Source organism: Pseudophryne corroboree, chromosome 4 (genome assembly GCF_028390025.1).
Source record: "Pseudophryne corroboree isolate aPseCor3 chromosome 4, aPseCor3.hap2, whole genome shotgun sequence".
NCBI lineage: Eukaryota > Metazoa > Chordata > Amphibia > Anura > Myobatrachidae > Pseudophryne > Pseudophryne corroboree.
Window position 1 is genome coordinate 724,003,763 of NC_086447.1, and position 16,297 is coordinate 724,020,059.

The 16,297-nt window shown below is 47.0% G+C and overlaps 1 long non-coding RNA gene across 1 annotated transcript in view; it reads right to left on the reverse strand.

The window, feature by feature from the left end:
* The window catches only part of LOC134911719 (uncharacterized), a 91,075-nt gene that overhangs the window by 60,120 nt on the left and 14,658 nt on the right, over positions 1-16,297 (reverse strand). The window contains exon 3 of the long non-coding RNA XR_010176792.1: positions 14,058-14,114. This is a non-coding gene — a long non-coding RNA (uncharacterized LOC134911719). The remainder of the gene's footprint in view (positions 1-14,057; positions 14,115-16,297) is intronic.

The following is a 16,297-nucleotide window of genomic DNA, read 5'->3' on the forward strand; positions in this document are numbered from 1 at the left end:
CTCCACTTGTCCACATGTCCGTGGTTAAGTGGACATTGGGTACAACTGCATTTTATAGGACACTGGTGAGTCTTTTTCTGAGGTCTGTGTACATTTTCGGTATCGCCTGCCTAGAGAAATGGAACCTAGATGGTATTTGGTACCGGGGACACAGTACCTCAATCAAGTCTCTAGTTCCCTGTGAATTAACGGTGGATACCGGAAACACCTTTCTCACCACCCAGACTGCCAAGGCCTGAGTTATCCGCTTTGCAGCAGGATGACTGCTGTGATATTTCATCTTCCTCGCAAAGGACTGTTGGACAGTCAATTACTTACTGGAAGTAGTACAAGTGGTCTTCCGACTTCCCTCTGGGATGACGATCGACTCCCAGCAGCAACAACAGCAGCGCCAGCAGCAGTAGGCGTTACACTCAAGGATGCATCGGAGGAATCCCAGGCAGGAGAGGACTCGTCAGACTTGCCAGTGACATGGCCTGCAGGACTATTGGCTTTCCTGTGTAAGGAGGAAATTGACACTGAGGGAGTTGGTGGTGTGGTTTGCAGGAGCTTGGTTACAAGAGGAAGGTATTTAGTGGTCAGTGGACTGCTTCTGCTGTCATCCAAAGTTTTTGAACTTGTCACTGACTTCTGATGAATGCGGTCCAGGTGACGTATAAGGGAGGATGTTCCTAGGTGGTTAACGTCCTTACCCCTACTTATTACAGCTTGACAAAGGCAACACACGGCTTGACACCAGTTGTCCGCATTTCTGTTGATATAATTCCACACCGAAGAGGTGATTTTTTTTGTATTTTGACCAGGCATGTCAATGGCCCTATTCATCCCACGGACAACAGGTGTCTCCCCGGGTGCCTGACTTAAACAAACTACCTCACCATCAGAATCCTCCTTGTTAATTTCCTCCCCAGCGCCAGCAACACCCATATCCTCATCCTGGTGTACTTCAACAGTGACATCTTCAATTTGACTATCAGGAACTGGACTGTGGGTGCTCCTTCCAGCACTTGCAGGGGGCGTGCAAATGGTGGAAGGCGCAACCTCTTCCCATCCAGTGTTGGGAAGGTCAGGCATCGCAACCGACACAATTGGACTCTCCTTGGGGATTTGTGATTTTGAAGAACGCACAGTTCTTTGCTGTGCTTTTGCCATCTTAACTCTTTTAAGTTTTCTAGCAGGAGAATGAGTGCTTCCATCCTCAGGTGAAGCTGAACCACTAGCCTTGAACATAGGCCAGGGCCTCAGCCATTCCTTGCAACTCCGTGTCATAAATGGCACATTGGCAAGTTTACGCTTCTCCTCAACTGAAATGCACCACAGGTATGGATGGATAGTAAACTTGACGACACAGAGGTAGGTAGAGCAGTGGCCTACTGTACCGTACTGCTATATAGTATATACTGGTGGTCAGCAAACTGTGCAAAACTGAAATGCACCACAGGTATGGATGGATAGTATACTTGACGACACAGAGGTAGGTAGAGAAGTGGCCTACTGTACCGTACTGCTATATATTATATACTGGTGGTCAGCAAACTGTGCAAAACTGAAATGCACCACAGGTATGGATGGATAGTATACTTGACGACACAGAGGTAGGTAGAGCAGTGTCCTTCTGTACCGTACTGCTATATATTATATACTGGTGGTCAGCAAACTGTGCAAAACTGAAATGCACCACAGGTATGGATGGATAATAAACTTGACGACACAGAGGTAGGTAGAGCAGTGGCCTACTGTACCGTACTGCTATATATTATATACTGGTGGACAGCAAACTGTGCAAAACTGAAATGCACCACAGGTATGGATGGATAGTATACTTGACGACACAGAGGTAGGTAGAGCAGTGGCCTACTGTACCGTACTGCTATATATTATATACTGGTGGACAGCAAACTGTGCAAAACTGAAATGCACCACAGGTATGGATGGATAGTATACTTGACGACACAGAGGTAGGTAGAGCAGTGTCCTTCTGTACCGTACTGCTATATAGTATATACTGGTGGTCAGCAAACTGTGCAAAACTGAAATGCACCACAGGTATGGATGGATAGTAAACTTGACGACACAGAGGTAGGTAGAGCAGTGGCCTACTGTACCGTACTGCTATATATTATATACTGGTGGACAGCAAACTGTGCAAAACTGAAATGCACCACAGGTATGGATGGATAGTATACTTGACGACACAGAGGTAGGTAGAGCAGTGACCTACTGTACCGTACTGCTATATATTATATACTGGTGGTCAGCAAACTGTGCAAAACTGAAATGCACCACAGGTATGGATGGATAGTATACTTGACGACACAGAGGTAGGTAGAGCAGTGGCCTACTGTACCGTACTGCTATATAGTATATACTGGTGGTCAGCAAACTGTGCAAAACTGAAATGCACCACAGGTATGGATGGATAGTATACTTGACGACACAGAGGTAGGTAGAGCAGTGACCTACTGTACCGTACTGCTATATATTATATACTGGTGGTCAGCAAACTGTGCAAAACTGAAATGCACCACAGGTATGGATGGATAGTATACTTGACGACACAGAGGTAGGTAGAGCAGTGGCCTTCTGTACCGTACTGCTATATAGTATATACTGGTGGTCAGCAAACTGTGCAAAACTGAAATGCACCACAGGTATGGATGGATAGTATACTTGACGACACAGATGTAGGTAGAGCAGTGGACTACTGTACCGTACTGCTATATATATAGTTATACCGGTGGTCAGCAAAATTCTGCACTGTCCTCCTACTATATACTACAATGCAGCACAGATATGGAGCGTTTTTCAGGCAGAGAACGTATAATACTGGTGGTCACTGGTCACTGGTCAGCAAAACTCTGCACTGTCCTCCTACTATATAATACTGCTGGTCCCCAGTCCCCACAATAAAGCAATTAGCACACTGAGCACAGATATTTGCAGCACACTGAGCACAGTCAGATATGTAGCTATTTTCAGGCAGAGAACGTAGATATTTGCACTTGCAGCACACTGAGCACAGATATTTGCAGCACACTGAGCACAGATATTTGCAGCACAATTTGCAGCCCACTGAACATAGAAACTGAGAGGACGCCAGCCACGTCCTCTCACGATCATCTCCAATGCACAAGTGAAAAATGGCGGCGACGCGCGGCTCCTTATATAGAATACGAATCTCGCGAGAATCCGACCACGGGATGATGACGTTCGGGCGCGCTCGGGTTAACCGAGCAAGGCGGGAGAATCCGAGTTGCTCGGACCCGTAAAAAAAAAAGGTGAAGTTCGGGCGGGTTCGGATCGTGAGGATCCGAACCCGCTCATCACTAATTATTGGTGAACTGTTCTGGATGCCAGGGGCACGCTGGTGATTGTAGCTTCACAGGTTCCACCAGCAATAACAGATACTTGTAGTTTAACAATCACCACCCTGTTCAAACAGCCTATGGTTGCCAGAGTTTGTAATAGGGACCTATAGATCCACTTTAGTGCCAAAATGCATTTTTTATGGACTTTTTGCCGCTTAAATATTACTCACTTTCTTAACTCATCTCAACTGTCTGAAACGGTTTGTATTATTTTTGGAAATTTCCATGGGGATAATGCAAATAATTTTTTAATAGATAATACCTGCTCTCTACAGTACTTCACACAATGCAGAAAGAATTGATTTTTGTGATTGTGAAGTGTATGTGAATTTCTGGAAGGTTTGAAAAAGTGGAGCTTTATAAATACATGGCAATTTGCATTTGGTATACTAATTAACTGAAAATTACCACGTAAATAACTAAAAAATAAGAGATTAGGTAAATCTCCCACTAAGGGCAGAGCCGGCCCTAAGCAATATGATGTCCTAGGCAAGATTTTGGCTGGTGCCCCCTAGCACCGCCGCTAATTCTGCAAGAGATGGCTGGCAGCTCTGCTAACGTCAGGTGCATTTTGTTTATGAAAATGCATCTTATTTGCATTACTATGTGGCTAGGATGCACAAGCAGCGTCTGCTGATTAAAATGATATGCGGCATGCCTATATTCTGTGTGTGACTGCGGCTGTATCTGCATATACGTAATGCTACAGTGATTTCCAGGAATACACGCAACGTAGCATTTCGTATGCAGATACAGCCGCAGTCACACACAGAATATAGGCATGCCGCATATCCTTTTAATCAGCAGAAGCTGCTGGTGCCCCTAGGCATACCAAATGCCCTAGGCATTTGCCTAGTTTGCCTATGCCTAAGGCCGGCCTGACTAAGGGACATATTCAGTTAGCCTTCACTAATTGCTCTGCCCTGAACAATCTAGTTACGTGCTGCAATATATGGGTTAAAGGGGCAGATGTATTAACCTGGAGAAGGCATAAGGAAATGATAAACCAGTGATAAATGCAAGGTGATAAATGCACAAGCCAATCAGCTCCAATATGTAAATTAACAGGAGCTGACTGGCTGGTGCATTTATCACCTTGCATTTATTACTGGTTTATCACTTCCTTATGCCTTCTCCAGGTTAATACATCTGCCCTATAGTGTGTTACTCACGGTTTTACCATGTGGGAAAAATGCAAACTGATTGAATAGCTCCAGCCGTTAAACCAGGAGCTTTACCTGCATAGTAAACACCATGGGTAATTTAATCTGCCCGTTACTGTTGAAATCTGGTCCAAATAAATTCACTATACAGTGTTTCTTAAACCCAGTCCTCATGGACCCCTAACAGTGCATGTTTTCCAGATCATCTAGCTGGAGTACAGGTGTGTTAATTGACTGTCATAATAGATCTATAGGTGGTACTTATTCCTGAGGATACCTGGAAAACACGCACTGTTAAGGTTCAATGTAGACTGAGTTTAAGATTCAGTGCACTATACAGACTTTGGAAGTTATCTGAGGATATTCAATGGTCTACATTCTTGTTTCCTAAGAAATGAGTCAGGGCTGGGTAGATGTACTCATTGGTACGTATGATGTCTGCAGACAGAATCAAAGAATTCATTATTTAGAATTTCAAAACTGCAAATTCTGGCATTTCTGTTGCCAGCGTTCAAATCAATGCTTTGCACTGTTGTAAACTGAAGTGCTTCCCTCGTAGATTTTCACAAGCAAATATGAACACTTAATATTGATGTTATGAGAAGGCAATATGCTGGTGTTCAAAAAAGATCACTTTAATGTGGAAAGTAAACAAATATGTGGATTGCATTAAAGCAGTGATTCTCAAACGGTGTGCCATGGCACCCTGAGGTGCCACAGGACACTTGCAGGGGTGACTTGGATTAGCGGTCCAGGACCAATCCAAATTTGATATGGTCAATGAAATAGGCAAAACCAGTTCTGGTGGCTGCTAATCATAAATATGTTGACAAACAGAAGCAAATCTTGTCCCTCACCACATAACTGAACCTAAGGATGACATATAAACACAATTTACTTAATATTTATTTCTCAAATTTTCAGTAAGAAACTTTTGGCCTAGGAGTGCCGTGAATTTTTTTTGGGGTGGGTTATATTGTTTCTGTGCGTGGTAAATACTGGCTGCTTTATTTTTACACTGCAATTGAGATTTCAGTTTGAACACACCCCACCCAAATCTAACTCTCTCTGTACATGTTACATCTACCCCACCTGCAGTGCATCATGGTTTTGCCCAATTGCTAATTTTTTTGGTTTGCTAACAAACCTGAATAAAGCCCTCTGTCTCATGAGCTATATCACTTCCATAAGTTTCATAACTCTGTTGTTTTGTCTATTGACCAGGAATGGGATTTAAGGTAATTCAAAGGGGTCTATTTACTAAGCCCTGGAGAGAGATAAAGTGGAGAGAGTTAAAGTACAAGCCAATCAGCTCCTAACTACTATGTTACAGACTTTGTTTAAAAAAGTACAGGAACTGGTTGGTACTTTATCTCTCTCCAAGACTTAGGGGTCTATTTTATTACGCCCTGGAGAGAGCCAAAGTACCAGCCAATAAGCTCCTAGCTGCCATGTTACGGGCTGTGTTTAGTAAATGAGTTAGGAGCTGGTTGCCTATCACTTTATCTCTCCCCACTTTATCTCTCTCCAAAACTTAGTAAATAGACACCAGTCTGTTGTAAAAGCAAGCAATAGGTATTATGGGGTCTATTTACTAAGCCTTGGAGAGAGATAAAGTGGAAATAGATAAAGGGTCTATGTACTAAGCCTTGGAGAGAGATAAAGTGGATACAGCTCCCAACTGTCATTTTTCAAACACAACCTATAACATGACAGTTAGAAGCTGATTGGCTGGTACTTTATCTCTCTACACTTTATCACTCTCCAAGGTTTAGGAAATAGACCCCTGTGTTTGGCCATAATCTGTACAGGGAGATAAAGGGCCTGATGCTGAGATGAGTATGCCCCTGTATGTGAAGTGCATCTTGGTGCCTTCGTAGTGCACATTCCCCAGAACCAAGTTTATGCAAATTTGATCAACAGAATCATATGTTTTTTTTCTGCTTGACCATCTGGGATTGGGCTGTAACATTGCCTCATGTAGGCTAAGTACAGTGAGGATAGGTCGACACAACTGCTGGTCATCTACAGCTGGACAGAAAAGAAAATGGGCCTGTCTTCAGATGGATCTTTTTCATCAAATATAGGCAGGTGCCAGTGCACCCTGATGTAATGATGATGATGATGATGATGATGATGACAACTATCAACTCTCCAAACAGGCACATCCATTCATTTATTTCCATGCAGGTAATTCGGAAGTATCCATGATTTAAGGGCCCTACACACTTAAAGATTATCTGTCCAGTCTTTCTGGTTGGAACCAAAATCTGGTAATGTAAGGGAGCAAATGACAATTCACCATTTACTCTCAAACACTGGAAAACAGACAAAAATGGACTTTCAGACAAATTGGTTAAGTTTGTTTTGTTAAACCAATTTATCTGAACAACTGTTTTTGTCCATTTTCTGGATTTTGGGAGCAAATGGTTGATTGTCGTTTGCTCTCAGACATTGCCAGATTTTCTTTCCAATCAGCCAGATTGGACAGATAATCATTGAAGGCCCATACACACTAGGCGAGAAAATGAAGATCTTGCTCAGAAGGGCCGATCTGAACGAGATCTTTCACAATCTCGTCTAGTGTGTACACTAAATGTCATTAACGATGCGCGCTCAAGCGCATCGTTAACGACCCCCTACCTCGTCTGAACATGTACAAACTGGGGAGGTCCACATTAACGACAGCAGCTGTCATTCCCACCGCCGCCACCCCTCCGCCGTCGCTGCCTGTCCCGGCCGCATTGGCAAGTGTGTATGCACTTGCCGATGCCAGCCCCCCCCCGCCCCCCCGCCAAGTCCCCGCCACTGCCAATATCGGTGTCGACAGGGATCGGGTAATGTGTATGGGGCTTAAGTGTGTAGGGCCCTTAAGTTTAATTCAAATCTACCCCAGGACCAAGATGTCCGTAGAGAAACAGTGTGCTACTCTTTAGAGATAAGCGGGTTCGGTTCTCTGAGAACCGAACCCTACCAAACATCACATCCCGAGCCCAGATCCGAGTCCGGCTCGGGACTTCCCGCCAGACTCGGAAACCAAACGAGGCAAAACGTCATCATCCTGCTGCTGGATTCTCGCGAGTTTTGGATTCCATATAAGGAGCCGCGCGTCGCTGCCATTTTCACTCCGGAATTGGAGAGGACGTGTCTCCATCTTCAGTGCCTGTACGGGAAAGTGGGGGGCTATTCCAGTGCTGTCTTGTGCTGCTCAGTCCTGTGTAGTATCTTATGCTGCATCAGTCCAGTCACAGTGGTGGTGTCCTCTGCTGCCATATGTCCAGTGTAGCTGTATAAGTCCAGTGCAGTGGTGCTGTGTTGTGCTGCATCAGTACAGTGGTAGTGTCTTGTGCTGCATCAGTCCAGTCACAGAAGTGGTGTCCTCTGCTGCCATATGTCCAGCGTTGCTGGATAAGTCCAGTCCAGTGGTGCTGTGTTGTGCTGCATCAGTCCAGTGGTGGTGTCTTGTGCTGCATCTGTCCAGTCACAGTGGTGGTGCCACTGCTGCCATATATCCAGTGGTGCTGTGTTGTCCTGCATCAGTCCAGTGGTGGTGTCCCTGTGCTGCTGTATATGTCCAGTGATACTGCCGTATATATGTCCAGTGGTACCTCCATATAAATCCAGTCCAGTGGTACTGCCATATAAATCCAGTCCAGTGGTACTGCCATATAATTCCAGTGATATTGCGGTATATGTCCAGTGGTACTGCCGTATAAATCCAGTGGTACTGCCGTATAACTCCAGTCCAGTGATACTGCCGTATAAGTCGGCACTGGACTGGATTTATATGGCAGTACCACTGGACATATACGGCAGTATCACTGGAATTATATGGCAGTACTACTGGACTTATACGACAGTACCTCTGACTGGATTTATACGGCAGTACCACTGGACCTATTCGGCAATACCCCTGGACATATACGGCAGTATCACTGGAATTATATGGCAGTACTACTGGACTTATACGGCAATACCACTGGACTTATACGGCAATACCATTGGACATATATGGCAGTACCACTGGATTTATACGGCAGTATCACTGGACTGGATTTATACGGCAGTACCACTGACTTATATGGCAATACCATTGAACATATATGGCAGTACCACTGGATTTATATGGCAGTACCACTGGAAATATACGGCAGTATCAGTGGATTTTTACGGCAGTATCACTGTACTGGATTTATATGGCAGTATAAATTTTATACAAATTTATATGGCAGTAGAAATTTTATACGGCAGTACCACTGGACATATACGGCAGTAGCACTGGAATTATATGGCAGTACCACTGGACTTATACGGCAGTACCACTGGACTGGATTTATACAGCAGTACCACTGGACTTATATGGCAGTACCACTGAACATATACGGCAGTATTACTGGACTGGATTTATATGGCAGTACCACTGGACATATATGGCAGGATCACTGGACTGGATTTATACAGCAGTACCACTGGATTTATATGGCAGTACCACTGGACTGGACTTATACAGCAGTACCACTGGACTTATACAGCAGTACCACTGGACTTATACTGCAGTACCACTGGACATATACGACAGTATCACTGGATTTATACAGCAGTATCACTGGATTTATTCAACAGTACCACTGTACATTTATGGCAGTATCACTGGACTGGATTTATACAGCAGTACCACTGGATTTATATGGCAGTACCACTGGACTGGACTTATACGGCAGTACCACTGGACTTATACTGCAGTACCACTGGACATATACGACAGTATCACTGGATTTATACAGCGGTATCACTGGATTTATTCGACAGTACCACTGTACATTTATGGCAGTATCACTGGACTGGATTTATACAGCAGTACCACTGGATTTATATGGCAGGACCACTGGACTGGACTTATACGGCAGTACCACTGGACTTATACTGCAGTACCACTGGACATATACGACAGTATCACTGGATTTATACAGCAGTATCACTGGATTTATTCGACAGTACCACTGTACATATACAGCAGTATCACTGGACTGGATTTATACAGCAGTACCATTGGATTTATACGGCAGTACCACTGGACTGGACTTATATGGCAGTACCACTGAACTTATACTGCAGTACTACTGGACATATACGGCAGTATCACTGGAACTAAATGGGAGTACCACTGGACTGGATTTATACTGCAAGACCACTGGACTTATATGGCAATACCACTGGACATATATGGCAGTATCACTGGACTGGATTTTATACAGCAGTACCACTGGACATATACGGCAGTATCACTGGATTTATATGGTAGTAGCACTGGACATATACGGTAGTATCACTGGACTGGATTTATATGGCAGTACCACTGGATTTATATGGCAATACCACTGGACATATACGGCAGTACCACTGAACTGGATATATACGGCAGTACCACTGGATTTATATGGTGGTACCACTGGACATATACGGCAGTATCACTGGACTGTATTTATATGGCAGAATCACTGGACATATAATTCAGTATCACTGGACTGGATTTATACAGCAGTACCACTAGATTTATGCGCCAGTACCACTGGACATATACAACAGTATCACTGGAATTATATGGGAGTACCACTGGACTTATACGGCAGTACCACTGGACTGGATTTATATGGCAGTACTACTGGATTTATATGGTAGTACCACTGGACATATACGGCAGTATCACTGGACTGGAGTTATACGTCAGTACCACTGGATTTATACAGCAGTACCACTGGACATATACGGCATTATCACTGGAATTATATGTGGCCCACCCCCCGTTCGGTTCGGCCACGTCTGCGTTGGCCGGACCATTCCCACGAAATGGCGGCCAAATGACGCCATTCTGCCCCCCCCATCACCCAGTGATCACCTCTGCCTGATCGCAGCCCTGCTACGGCCATCGGCCATCTGTCATGCGCCGGCGCACTACGGCACATGTGCAATAGGGACCCGTTCGCTCAGCTGCAACAAAAAGCAGCGAGCGAACGGGTCAGAATGATCCCCATTGTTTTTAGGCCTAAAAGTTGCACTGAGGTAGCTGTATGACTAAGCTAAGCGACACAAGTGTGCGGCACAAACACCTGGCCCATCTAGGTAGGAGTAGCACTGCAGTGGCAGACAGGATTGCACTTAAAAAAACTAGTCCCTAAACAGCACATCATGCAAAGAAGTAAAAGAGCTGCAATGAGGTAGCTGTATGACTAAGCTAAGCGACACAAGTGTGCGGCACAAACACCTGGCCCATCTAGGAGTGGCAATGCAGTGGCAGACAGAATGGCACTTAAAAAAAGTCCCCAAATAGCACATAACGTACAGAAGTAAAAGAGGTGCAATGAGGTAGCTGTATGACTAAGCTAAGCAACACAAGTGTGTGGCACGAACACCTGGCCCATCTAGGAGTGGCACTGCAGTGGCAGACAGGATGGCATTTGAAAAAACCTAGGCCCAAAACTGCACATCATGCAAAGATGTAAAAGAGGTGCAATGAAGTAGCTGTATGACTAAGCTAAGCGACACAAGTGTGTGGCACAAACACCTGGTCCATCTAGGAGTGGCACTGCAGTGGCAGATAGGATGGCACTTAAAAAAACTAGGCCGCAAACAGCACATCATGCAAAGATGTAAAAGAGGTGCAATGAGGTAGCTGTATGACTAAGCTAAGCGACTCAAGTGTGCGGCAGAAACACCTGGCACATCTAGGAGTGGCACTGCAGTCCCACTGCACTAATGGCGGATACCGGACGCACGTCTAACACCAACATGGCTGTCAAGGCCTCAGTTATCCGCTTTGCAACAGGATGACTGCGGTCATATTTCATCTTCCTCGCAAAGGACTGTTGGACAGTCATTTGCTTAGTTGAAGTCACCTCCAACATTGCCGCTCTGCTCTACGTTCCGCCTTGTCGGTTTATGTAAGCCACTGTTGTTACGTTGTCCGACTGCACTTGAATGGCCTGATTTCTTAGAAGAGGGGCCGCCTGAAGAAGACCATTGTAGATGGCTCTTAGTTCCAGGATGTTGATGGGCAGGCCGGCTTCCAGGCTTGACCACCATCCTTGGAAGGTTACTCCTTGAGTGCTCCCCAGCCCCGGAGGCTCACATCCGTGGTTAGAAGGACCCAGTCCTGAATCCCGAACCTGCGGCCCTCCAGAAGGTGAGGCAATTGGAGCCACCAGAGGAGGGAAATCCTTGCCTTTGGCAACTGACGAATTCTCTGGTGCCTGTGGAGGTGAGATCCCGACCACTTGTCCAGGAGATCCAGTTGGAAGATCCAAACGTGGAACCTCCCATACTGGAGAGCCTTGTAAGAGGTCACCATCTTTTCCGACAGGCAAATGCATTGATGAACCGACATCCGGGGCGGATTCAGGACATCCCGGACCATAGCTTGTTTCACCAACGTCTTTTCCTGCGGAAGAAACACCCGCTGCACTTCCATATCCAGTATCATTCCCAGAAATGACAACCTCTGGGTTGGTTCCAAATGTGACTTTGGAAAGTTCAGAACACAACCTTTACTCTGGAGCAGTCGTGTTGTGAGAACAGTGGACTGCAGTAGCTTCTCCTTGGACGATGTCTTTATCAGCAGATCGGCCAGATATGGAATAATGTTCATCCCTTGCTTGCGGAGGAGAATCATAATTTCCGCAATCACCTTGGTAAACACCTTCGGTGCTGTGCAGAGGCCGACTGGCAGGGCCTGGAACTGGAAATGACAGTCCAGCAATGTGAAGCGGAGATAAGCCTGATGTGGCAGCCAGATCGGAATGTGAAGGTACGTATCCTTGATATCCAGTGATACCAGGAATTCTCCCTCTTCCACACCTGATATCACCGCCCTGAGAGACTCCATCTTGAACTTGAACTCCTTTAGAAAGGGGTTCAATGATTTCAGGTTCAGAAGGGGCCTGACCGAACCAATCCGTTTTCGGTACCATGAAAAGGTTCGAATAGTAACCTTTGGTCAGCATGTGAGGTGGCACTGGCACAATGACCTATGCCTTCACCAGCTTCTGGACAGCGTCTTGTAATACTGTGCTGTCCTCCAACAGAGTTGGTAAGCCTGACTTGAAAGAGCTTCCCCCCCAAGAAAGGCAAGAGAGACACAGAGATCAGAGCCAACCCACACACAGCGCCTTCAGCAACGGGAGACCCCTTGTCAGCGCTGACTGTGCACCTTAATAGGACACACAGTCGTATTACAGCCTCCCCCCCTTCTACAACCCCCTGGTACCGTGTACTGACAGTTGGAGCTGCTGTGGAGGGACCTGTTCTTTCATCCAGCACTGTGCAGGCAGGAAAATGGCACTGGAATGCTGCTGGATCCGCTCTGAGGAGAAGCTCCGCCCCCTTTATGGCGCTGTCTTCCTGCTCTTCATAGATTAAACTGGCTTGAGGAGAAACTTGCTGGCTGAGATCCGCGGACCCCGACAGACTTGCTGACCAATGTGGGGGTAAGCGCTAGACCAGGGCGCCGCTCACAGCGCAGCACTATGTGCTTCTGAACCTTCCCAGTAGCGCAGTTAATACTGCGCTCCCTCCCAGTTGCCGCCATCTTCACACCAGCCCCCCGCTTGCTAGGGGGGTCGGTGTCTCACTCACCACTCTTCAGCTTCTGTAAGGAGTTGGCGGCATGCTGCTGGGGCGAGCGGTCTCCTGTGGCGGAGAACAATCTGACCCCTCTGGAGCTCAGTGTCCAGTCAGCGGAGTCAGTGGCTCAGACCCCACAGGGCGGACACTACTACCCCCCTTAGTCCCACGCTGCAGGCAGGCTGTTGCCAACAGCCTCCTGTAATAAAACAAACTCTAAATTTAACTTTTACTAGAAAAGCTCAGGAGAGCTCCCCTAGCTGTGACCGGCTCCTCCATGGCACATTTTCTAAACTGAGTCTGGTAGGAGGGGCATAGAGGGAAGAGCCAGCCCACACTCTCAAACTCTTAAAGTGCCAATGGCTCCTGGTGGACCCGTCTATACCCCATGGTACTAATGTGGACCCCAGCATCCTCTAGGACATAAGAGAAAGATATAGTTAAAGTTGAGCTGCATGTTCGGTAGATAATGCCTGAAGGATAATGACCCGTGGGTGCGCACATCGTTCATCGTTCAGGCATACACACTAGACGATTTGAACAATTTTAAAAAATCGTTATCGTTCATATCATGTATTGCCTAGTGTGTACGGGGCCATTGATCCATATTCACTCAGATGTGGTATTTTTGGCTCAAACAGACATCTGCGTTAACTGCAGCCTACGGGCTGATCGCAGGCTATGAATGAATGGCCCCATCATATCAATTAGCCCCATGGTAATTAATTAACCACGCCTAACTTAATCCAGCTATTAGTGGTCAGAAGCAAATACTTGGAATAGTATACAAGTTGGATAATACAATTTTACAACAATATCTAAATGAATACAACTGATAATAAAATGGGCAATAGCATAGACAAATATGCAGTAATAAATGTAGGAATGCAATTTAACAATAACTACCAACCTGTATTAGGATATGCCAGCAATGGAGTCTTTGAGAATGTCTTTGCCAGGTGGACACCTTAGAGAATACAGAAAACAATGATAATTAGTGCAGGAAAAATGCAGTAAAACCTCAGTTTTCAGGGTTTTTACAGCATTTTCAAATGTACTAACCCCTGGCCGCCCATTTATTGATGCGGAGCGTATCGGCAGTTTTTATGACAAAACCCTATAGAAGACTATGGGCTTCTTACCACATCCCCCCACCCAGCACCACTCACGCCGACCCCTCATACCTGAGTGCAGGCAGCCTCCCGTCTCGGTCCTGGATCCCAAACTCCTCCTCCCCCATCAACACAGCCAACTGTCCTTCCGGCTGCAGAGAGGAGGAGGAGCCTTAGAGTGTTATCACCTATATACTGTATAGCAGATGTTAGGAAAGTTTCTATGATGTCCGGCAGGGTCAGACTGGGGCATGTAGGACCCTCCGGGGGAATACAGTGGTAGAGGCCCATGTTTAGGGGTGTGGCCAGTCTCTCGAGTGGGTGTGCCCAGCCACCACTTTGGTTTGCCTAACCATTTTGCATGGGTTGGTCCCCTAGATAAATATATACAGTAAATACTGTAGTGCATGCATGATAATGTACTAGATTAGTAACAGCACAGTTGATCCTTAGAGGAGGGGGTGGGCCCCAGGCAGTAGGGCCCACCGGTGGTTTCCCCTGTACCGCTGTGGGCCAGATCAACCTGGCCCACAGGGGTACTCGTTGCTCCCCGGCCCGCAGCGGCTCGTCGCTCCCCAGTACTCGTCGCTCCCCGGCCCGCAGCGGCTGCGTGTGACATCACGCAGCCGCTGCGGCCCACCCCCCGTTCGGTTCGGCCACGCCTGCGTTGGCCGGACCACTCTCACGAAATGGCGGCCAAACGACGCCATTCCGCCCCCCCCTCCCCCACCCAGCGATCACCTCTGCCTGATCACAGCCCTGCTACGGCCTTCGGCCATCTGTCATGCGCCGGCGCACTACGGCGCATGCGCAGTAGGGACCCGTTCGCTCAGCTGCGACAAAAAGCAGCGAGCGAACAGGTCAGAATGACCCCCATTGTTTTTAGGCCTAAAAGTTGCACTGAGGTAGCTGTATGACTAAGCTAAGCGACAAAAGTGTGCCATGGAGTCACCGGTCTCCATGGAAAGGGGGGCATGCCGCGCATCCATGCCTCGGGGCTCGTGGCATGCCCCCAGCAAGCGTCGCCATGGTAATGGGGGCGTGCCACGAGTCCACGCCCCCATGACTCATAGCACGCCCCCATAATACATGACGGCGCACCCACGTGACATGCGTGGGCCCCCGTGACGAGCACGCGCGTTCACAAGTGCCGGCGCCAAAATGGAGGCCCAGTCCGTCACTGGTGGCGACTATAAACGCACCAGCTCTGCAAAATGAAGCAACTGAAATGCCTCATCCGGCCAAGGGCATAACCTACGTTGAGAAGGCAACGCAACCCCTCACTATGGCATAGTGTGACCATTTCCTACAGAAATGCCCATCGTCCCACCCCCCGTACGGGCAGAACTCACTAGCCATACTTGGAAAGGGTAGGTGCCCCTCAACGACCACTTATGCCCCATGTGGCCACTGGTCAAAAGCGCCTTCCCACCTAAAGAAGGAATTGAAATTGAAGGTCAAATAATTAGCCGAATCAGAGAGAGATAAAAAAAAGTTGGATGGGTGAGCTTTCCAGGTACTCAAAAGGAAGTGCTGTATAAGTACTAGAGATGTGCACCGGAAATTTTTCGGGTTTTGTGTTTTGTTTTGGATTCGGTTCCGCGGCCGTGTTTTGGATTCAGACGCGTTTTGGCAAAACCTCCCTTAAAATTTAGAGATGAGCGGGTTCGGTTTCTCTGAATCCGAACCCGCACGAACTTCATGTTTTTTTCACGGGTCCGAGCAGACTCGGATCCTCCCGCCTTGCTCGGTTAACCCGAGCGCGCCCGAACGTCATCATGACGCTGTCGGATTCTCGCGAGACTCGGATTCTAGATAAGGAGCCGCGCGTCGCCGCCATTTTCACACGTGCATTGAGATTGATAGGGAGAGGACGTGGCTGGCGTCCTCTCCATTTAGATTAGGGTTGAGAGAGAGAGAGAGAGATTGACCTGAGGCTGTGATACTGTAGAAGAGAGTGCAGAGTTTAGTGACTGACGACCACAGTGACCACCAGACAGTGCAGTTGTTTGTTTTATTTAATATATCCGTTCTCTGC